The sequence below is a fragment of the Triticum aestivum genome, chromosome 5D (assembly GCF_018294505.1).
Source record: "Triticum aestivum cultivar Chinese Spring chromosome 5D, IWGSC CS RefSeq v2.1, whole genome shotgun sequence".
NCBI classification, from domain to species: Eukaryota; Viridiplantae; Streptophyta; class Magnoliopsida; order Poales; family Poaceae; genus Triticum; species Triticum aestivum.
Window position 1 is genome coordinate 447,709,829 of NC_057808.1, and position 9,382 is coordinate 447,719,210.

At 47.5% G+C, this 9,382-nt stretch overlaps 1 pseudogene; it reads right to left on the bottom strand.

Annotated features, from left to right (window-relative positions):
- Positions 1-3,810: 3,810 nt before the first annotated feature.
- Positions 3,811-4,295, bottom strand: LOC123120880 (zinc finger protein 4-like; annotated as a pseudogene).
- Positions 4,296-9,382: the final 5,087 nt, after the last annotated feature.

Below are 9,382 nucleotides of genomic sequence, written 5' to 3' on the forward strand. Positions count from 1 at the left end.
AGGGACCCTCTAGTGGATGACATCTTTCTTGGCTAAAGCGCCCGTTTTAACAAATTGTTTAATTGTTCTTCGGTTACTCGAGAAGGAGCCCAATTACATTCATAGACTTGCTTGGCCATGGCAATGGAAATCTGAAACATGATTATTGCCGGTTTAAGATTGACCGTGGACAATTATACAGCGGTATAAGGATACAAGCATATTGATAAACCGAAATTGGTTATTCGTAAACCGGAGTCTGACAATGGAAACAGTACAATGATGAATGCATTGGCGGTTCAACAGGGGACTAATGGTATCTACTGGGTCATCATTTTGTATGTAAAGTTAAACCGCCCAATCTGGTACTCCTTGTGTATAAGTGAAGGAAGAAACAAGTTTCACATCTGCCATGGTAATTTTAGATCTACCGTGCATTGGAAAAACAAAATATATTCTGACCTAATTTCCAGCGTACTAAAAGTTCACCAAGATGAGATGAGTTGGATATCAAACAGATGCTAAAACTACTACCGCGCGAGATCTATGTGGTTTTTGGATCTAATCCATGGATATAAATAAGGATAAAGAAGGGCGGCGACGAACACTGATGAACGACAGAAACCCTAAGTGCAGATCTATGGTAAGAGAAAGGGGAGACTTACTGAGGCTGTTGAGGAGCGGCGGCGCGCGGAGGAGCTCTGGTACGTTCAGGTCGATGCAGCGGCCAAGGTTAGTGCAGCAGTCGAAGGTTGACGGCGGCGGCCGAGGTCGAAGGTTCGGGCGTCCCTAGGATGACGATGACGCGAAGAGGCACGAGGGGGAGAATGGAAAGACCCCCTGGCCCTATTTATAAGGGCAGAAAGATAAACGTGAGGCGCGAAAATCGAGGAGCCGAATTTTTGGATATGAGGCGGAGCTGTCGCCTCGATTGTCGGAGGCTCATTAATGAAGATGGATTATACACAGTTTTAAAAGAAACAGGTGACGTCCCGGCGGTTTATCATGGTCCTAGAAGATGATGTCACGACGGTTTACAAGATTATGTGAAGATGTTGAAGAAGAAGTTTTCTTAAGTATTGAGGATTGACATGAACTAGTTCAAATCAATCTGGGGCCTAATGTTGGAGATATTACCACTGGGCGTAAACCGGCCAGGAGAGGCCGGGTAAACTCCATAAGTAGTTCATCTGTATCTGAAGTCCACGAAGACGGACGGTGACGCTTTATGAAGGCCCAGGGCCCAAAGCCGGTTTAAGGCCTGTAGACCTAAACCGGCGTTGATATGTAAACTTGTGTTGTAAGATAGAAGTAGCAGAGACCGAGCCGGACACGATTATGAGCCGGCCTCGGGATTCTGTAAACCGACGGGCGTCAACCCATGTATATAAGGGGACGACCCGGCGGCGGTTCAGGGACAACAGACAACAACTCGAGACTCGGGCAAAGCGTATACGCTCCCTGGTCATCAAAACCCCATCAATTCCATCACAACTAGACGTAGGCTTTTACCTTCATCGTAAGGGGCCGAACTAGTATGAAACTCTCTTGCGTCCCTTGTCCGCTTTAACCCCTTTAAGTTAACCCATAGCGATGGCTCCACGACTAAGTCCTTTCTCTAGGACATCTGCCGTGACAAAACCACGACAGTATATGTATAAGAGGAAGTTTAAAGAGAGTTCAGAGAAAATGCGCCATGCACATTCCACCATATTTTCTCACATAGATGTCTGAAAGAAACAAACTAATTGAGCCGATTATATATAGTTGGGTATTAATTATTGTGGTTTGCTACCTAGGTTTTCCTTTTCTATTTAAAGGAAAAGGTCAGGCCCTTGCATCAATCAATGCACACAATCATAACTTGCCTTGGTAGGTATATGCTAGTCAGAGGGAATTATTGTGTACATAGAGTGCTTAACTAGCCGAGTTAGTTAGTTTGGTTGATGCGGCTGCCTAATATTGGAGGAGATTGGCTAGCCATTGGAGTAACTAGCTAGCTAATTGGGAACTCCTACTACTCATAGATGTGTGAACATATACAGATGGCTAGATGTTTGTTCCAGATCTTGTTGATACACTTACAGATAAACTTGGGCTCTTCCCCTGAAGCTATGAGTTGATCGTGCCATATCGATCACCTTTCTTGTGTTTGTGTTAGTCACATGATTGTTTAGTTGTCTTCATCGCAACATGATAGTACTTTTCATGATCACAATCAATTAACCACCACATGCTAGCTGTGTACCTTTGCTGTCACAGCATAGCAACTTCTCAAACTACTTCAAGATAATGATCGATTTGCAAGCAAAGCTTGCTTGAAAAGCCAATACTACTTCCGTTTTGCCAAAACATAAATAAAAACAGGTTTGCTAAAAGTCAGTCAACCGAGATTTAACCAAGTCTCGGTCGACCTTGCAACATTTTGTCCCATTGTTTGCAACATTTCTTCTTACCAGTTGCAGCATTAGTCTTGCTGGTTGTAACAGGTCGTCCCTCGTCGGTTGTCACACGTCATCTCACCAGTCGCACCATCCTCCGTTAACGGTTGTAGCATTCGTTGCTTGCAGTACCGTCGCAACATTTTTCATCATCGTTTGCAGTATCCAGCAGTGCCGATCGTAGCACCATAGCTATGCTGACGTCACTCAGTCAAAAAAATGCTAATCCGGGAAACGTCGTCAATTTCTGAGGTAAATAAGTTAGATCCGTGCAAGAAAAAAGAAGATAAGTAGATCAGACAGACTTTTATTCTAAATCATACATATAATTAAGGTAGGCAGATAGATTTGGGGTCTTGCTCAGAACAGAAGGGTTTGTGTGTGCCATATCGTTTTCATGTGTTACTTTCGTTAGTCACATGCTAACCACGCAAAGCTTGATTAGGACTGGGAGGGGTTGTTCAGCAGGAGCTATACTGCCTGCCTTAGCTCATTTTGGAGCATGGCCCACCACCACCAACACACACTACACCATTGCCTTTGCAGATCTCAGCATATATTCATGATAGTACTCAGGATGATTAACTAGCCAGTACTAGTCGTGCACGCACCAACGCTGTCATAGCAGAACAACTTTGCAAATTAACCACATTGAAATGATCGACAAACGCCAATCAATCTTGCATGGAAATCCAATGTTTGTCTCCAAAACAAACAAAAAACCAATGTCGTAATTTGTGGACTTTCATCGCTGTCATAGCCATAAGATCAAGCTTTAGAACCAACTTCTCATTCATTTCGCGCTTGGCAAACAGAACTTCATCTTATATGCATGCATGCGGATCAAGTTAAGCGTGTCATCGGCGATGATTTAGAAATGGTTATTTCACGGTCGCTGCCGATCAAAAACTGTGAAGCCAAAAAGATACGTTAGGTGATTATTAATGCCAAAGGTAGAGGCTTCTTATAAAGAGCGGTATCTATCGATCTCCAAGCATATAAATCTGGCTCTCAAGTATTGACGAGTTGGGTGTTGGGTGACTAAAAGTCTAGTCAGATCATGAGGGGTATCTGATCTGTGTAGCATCTAGCTATGCTAGATGTTGTAATAGGCAGGGAGCAGTGACATGGCGGCAAAGCAATGTCTTTGCCGTTAGGGGTTAGCTGGTGAAAATGGCCGTCGTAAAACTTAGCACGCAACTTCCAAGAAATAACTCTATGGACTAGAACCGGACCTCACGTCAAAGTAACGACAGGCACGTACACACTGAGGCGCTAAAGAAGCTACCAACACCAGTACTACCTAGGGGTACTTGCTGTTGACAAGCTAGACGTATCGATTGTCCATGCACATTTGCTTCTGGAATCTAGTGCTGGCTAAATTAGCTCGTCAGAGCTTGAGCGACAGGTCGACCTCCGGCACCGCTTCCCCGGCGGCCTCTGCGGTGCTGCCGGTGCCAGCCCAGCCCATCCCCATGCCCATCAGTGGCGCCATCGTCGCGGAGTCCGGAGCAGCGGCCGAACCAGAGTACCCCCAGAGCTCCCCGCCGCCGGCGTGGAGCCAGCTGTGGGCGGCCGTGGAAGAGGAAGCAGTCGCCATGGCGACGGCTGAGGAGGGGACGTCCCGGCTGCGCTTGGCGGGGTGCGCTCCAGCTTGTGCGCGTTCTGGTGGCCGCCGAGCGCCTGCGAGCTTAAGAACTTGCGGTGGCAGTAGTTGCAGGCGAGGGCCTCCCTGCCGACGTTGTCGAGCGCCGCGGGAGCAGCGGGGGACGCCGGGCGCGGGCCGCCGCGCTGGTGGGTGACCGTGTTGAGACGCAGGTCCAGGCTCACGCCGTGGAGCAGCAGCTGGTGGCGCGCCTCTGCCTCTCTCTCCATTGTCGACGGCCGGAGCTAGCAAGTCGGCGTGTATGTGGACTGTGTGTTGAAACATATTGCCTGTCTTCCTTCATCAGTTTGGACTTTTGGATGAGTAGCTGATGCATGAAATCAATATGGTATCCGAGCCAAGAGGTTTTGAGTTTAAGACCCTGCCAACGCAGTATTAAATAAAACGATTCTGCGGCCTACATCGATCCCACGTCTAAGGACTAAAATAGCCTAGACGGGGGGAGGGGGGGGGAGGGGTTGAAACATATTGCCCGTCTCCTTACATCAGTTCGAATTTTTGAATGAGTTAGCTGATGCATAAATTTAATACTGTGAAGCAGGAAGAAGAAGACCAAGAAGGAGGAAACAGTGGCGCGGGGCGGTGATGTGAGCGAGCGATCGTGATCGCCGGTGGTATATAAAGAGGAGGAGTGAGGCCGGCAGACCAGGGTTCCGACTGGCCGGGCCGGGCCGGCTCTGTGCAGTGCAGTGTAGGCATGCATCAACCAGTTCCCAGTGCAGTGCGGTGCACAACTTCTTCTCTCTCTCTTTCTTTTTTGGAAAAATATATAATTGCACCAGAAGCAAACCAATACTTACTATACACAACTGGATCTGAAAGAAGATCCAAATGCCATGAAAAAGAAAAGCGGCAGACAATAAAGGAGCGTCGCGTGCGTACCGACGTACCCTACGTGGTGCATCTGCCAATGTTGAACATATCTTGTCGGCTGATCATGCGTTTGGCCGATATATACATGTTCACCATGCATCATGTGCTAGTGCAAACTGCAAAGTGTGTAGCTACGTACGTACATGTTGCGTCTGAGTCATGAATGATGCTCTGCGACAGATGAAAGGTGCACACTTTGGGCTGAACATCAACTCAAGATGACATGTACTAGCTAGCTCGAGAAACTGCGGCTGGCCAAAAACGATGCATGGCATGGGGGAGTTGGGATATCTGGGCGGGGCACCTGGCCCTCACGCAATCATCGACCATTTCATCAGGGTCCTAGTCCCGCGAGCTACTGCATGCAGTAGCTACGTCCTGTCATTTTCACATATCTCGGGTGTACATTCACGGTTGATGTCACGACGTTTAGTTGTCGTCATCCATCCGCATCCTGCCAGCTTAATTCGTCATCATTGTATCCTCAATCATATGCATCGTGCATGTCCGCAAATCAAGTGAGGTGTACCATACCACACTTGCACTGCTCCGCTTGGACGTATGTGATAATAACTAACGTCATCCTCTCTTTGCTAAGGGCATGGCCAATGCTCCACCGTGGAGTAATGCCCCGCTATCCACGTAGGTTCGGATGGTCCAGCATGCTGCTTGCAGGCCAAAGCGGCATCCTACAGAAGAACCGGATTCCTCGGCTGAGAAAGGTATGAAAGCAAGGGAAAAAGCGAGCGAGTGAGATGTGCTGCTCACGATCTTCCCATTCTGGGAAACAGAGCAGTGAAAACGCTGACGAGAGAGATGGAAAAAGTGCTCAGCAATGATGGCAGCTTGGGGTCACGGCCTCGCCGGTTCGTGCACATGTGGAGCATGGGGCAGCACCTAGGTGTTGCCTCCATTGTACATGCTCTAAGAGTGCTGCTAGACGGACGACACTGCTCGGACGATGCTATGGATCCAACCATGCATGCGTAGGAGTAATTGTCACACGGCCGTAGGATCACGCGTCGTCTCAAAATCAGGCAGAGAGTGTCGGCCACAGAGTACTTCCGCTTTGCTAAAGGAAGCGTGGGTGGTGCACTTTGTATTTTTTTTTTAGGAAAGAAGAAAGTAAAGAGAGTTCCAGTGGAAGGCGCCTTGCTCATAGGAGCCCTATTTGTCTAAGCCCTGGCCCCACAAATGATCTTAGTTAAGGAGACAAATTAGTTAGTTAGGCCGAGGGTTCTATGAATATTCACATCGAAGGAAACTCTTCATCGAGAGGAAGTTAGAGAATTGGAATTGAAGTCGTAGAAAGGATCTAAATCTTTAAAGCAACTACGAAAAGCATTGTGTAAGAACTTAAAGGATAGTCCAAACAGAAGGCGACATGCACATCAAGCCCTATTTGATCAAGCCTCCACATCATAATTAAGGAAACAATGTAAGTACTTAACGGTTATAATTGCCCATCAATTATAGAGAAGGTTAATTAGGTCAATCGTAGAAAAATGACTATTGAGTACGCTAAGTGGTTTGATTAGTTCGGGTGACGCGGCTGCCTAGCTAACATTGGAGCAAATTAGCAAGCTAGCTAGCTAAAGTGTACTAGCTACTCATAGAGATGTGTGAACATAGATAGATAGAGCTTTATTCGGAAGCTCCACTACGAGAAAAAAAGGCTGTTAGTGGCGCACCTGTTTTTGCTATTAATTGCGCATTATAGGTGCGTCACTATTAACACACCACTAGTAACAAATAGTAATGGCGCACCAGAGTATCCGAGATAATAGTGGCGCACCTGGTAGTGCGCCATTACATTACTATGTCCAACAGTGCGCCATTACTATGCCTCCTAGGGGGCCATATTTACCTTCACGTATGCCCCCAAGTGCGCCATTACTATGCCCCATAATGCGCCACTGGTATTTAGCCCTGGTGCGCCACTAATGCTCAATATGGTGCACCACTACTATGAATATTAGGAATTATTATTTTTTGCTTTTCTGGTATTTGCATAGGTTACAAAATATCTGGTATTTGCACAGGTTACAAAATACACGTTACACAGCACAGAATATAAACATCACACAATAGAATTCATCAAATTAGTCTCCAAATTCGAAATAGCGAACAAAGTTCATACATTAGCCAAGTTTAGGTCTCGAGACATTAGGAAAGTTCATCATATATATTAGCCGAGTTTGTCGTCACATTACAAAGTCGATATCGATCATCTAAACTACCATCACATAAAAGAGAACTGCGGTCACGATGAGCATCATCGCGATGAAACTGGTCTTCATCCGGTTCCTCCTCCGCTCCCTCCGCTCTCCCGCTAGATAGCGCACGTATCTAGCTTCCGCCTCCGCCCTAGTGGTGTACCCTTTGTAACTGTTACCGCTGAAACGGTGAACCTGTCTCCGACACTCCTCCCAGTCGTCGTAGACTCCGGGAACCTTACCCTTGTACACGACATACGACGGCATCTCTATGCACTAGACAAACAAAACGTTAGTAGCAATTCACAGACAATATATAAGCAATATATAAGTATGCAACAAAAGGATCGGAAGAGAAAAACAACACATTAATAGCACGATTCATGGTCCTACTAATAAATAGCATAGATTACATATAAGTTGAACGACTGTCCAAACTAAAGAGACATACAAGTTCATTAAAGTTTAATTACAACATGAGTTAATCGATATTTCAGAACTACATAGCATCATTACTTTCGACTCGACTCAGGGACCGGAGCGTGGATGAAGCCGCCGTCTTTCGTGATGGTCATGAAATCATGATCGTTGTCAGCCTGCATTTGTAGCGTTGTTTCTATTTCACTGTTGGACGGTTGATATTTGAGGTAGAACTGCCCCGAGGTACGAAGGACATCTTGATGGATGATTTCCGCAAACTCCGACTGGATGCGAAAGAATTCTTGTCTGATGTCCGCGTCCTGGATTGCCGACAAGCGTGCGGCCCAATCTTTGAGATTAGTTGGTAGCAAAAGGTGATTATGGTCTCGTACGATCGCTCGCATGTGATCGAGGGCGTAGTAGGCATCCTTTTGACCGCCAGGCGGCTGCTTGACGTAGGGAAACGTCGTTACGTGGGTGAACACGTGCTTTCCGTACCTACAAATTGGCCTCCTGAAGGTGCCTCCAGATTTGGCGTAGCCGGGGAGAGCATCATCAAGAACTTTCTTGATATTTGTGTAGTCTTTCTTCGACTGACAGTCCGAGTCGAAATACGTGGCCATGGAATATTTCGGGCTTAAGAGGATGAGTGTGCAATGTGTGTCACTGCACAAAACACGGAATGTTAGGAAAAAAAAGAACGATCGAAATCAAAGAAATCATATGTTACGGGGTGGTGAGAGGATGACTTACTCGGGAAAGTAAGGCACGAGGAAGTTATCCTTATTTGGGTTCGCCAGAATGACGCCTTCGAGGTATGAACTCGCGAATTGCCGGTCCCCAGCGCTGCCCAAGATCTTGGCACGCATGTAGAAGGGGTCGACTATCACGATGTCTGGGGTCTTGTCTCTAATGATCCGCATCTCCATACTGAGCGAAAATAGCCGAATGAAGGTGTAGTGCAGCGGATGAAGGTTAAACATAGCGAAGATGTCATCAAACCGCAGGACGATCATACCCCCGATGGTGCTATCGACAAAGCCCTTGCCCTCTGGCACCTTGGCAACAAAAACCGGGTATGCCACATCATTCTCGGAGAGACGCCGCTTCTCCATAGAAAGAACACTATCATGCAGACTCCGCATAGCAGCGGTTGCAGCATTGAGCAGATTAGTCGGTAGCATCGGCCTACCCGCCACATGCACCCTCCTCGAGATATACTTAGGTGAAGGTGGCCCGTCCTGAGCACAGATCGTACTCGGTGCCGGCTGGCTCGCACCCTTGTTATTTTTTCTTTTCCGTCCCTTCTGCTTCTTCTGCTGTAATGGGATCGAGTTCTGCTCAGAGACCACCTTCTTGAGTGTGTTGGGGCTGATAATATTTCGCACCTCGGCTATCTGAGGCTCGGTGAAGGCGGCAGCTGGAGGCGTCTCCTGAGAACTGAACGCCAGACGACGCCTGTTGCAATTGGGTTTCTCCGCGGTACCAGCTAGATCGCGATCGTCTTTTGCAGGGTTGGGTTCTTGAGAAGGAGGCCCCAAGAATTCGTCACCGTACCCATGTTCGTTGAAGTACTTATCGACGTTGGTAAATGTATCGTCGTCGTCGTCCGAATCCTGTGCCATATGCATGTCCGGATCAACTGACGGCGGTAGCGTTGCGACGGTCTTGCCATGGCTTGGCGCCGGCACGACTGGCGGTGTTGTCTGTGGGGTGGTGTCCCCCGCCCCCAAACGAATCTGGCTCTTCGGCCAAAGCATGGACCAGCTTATGCAGGCGCTGAGGGT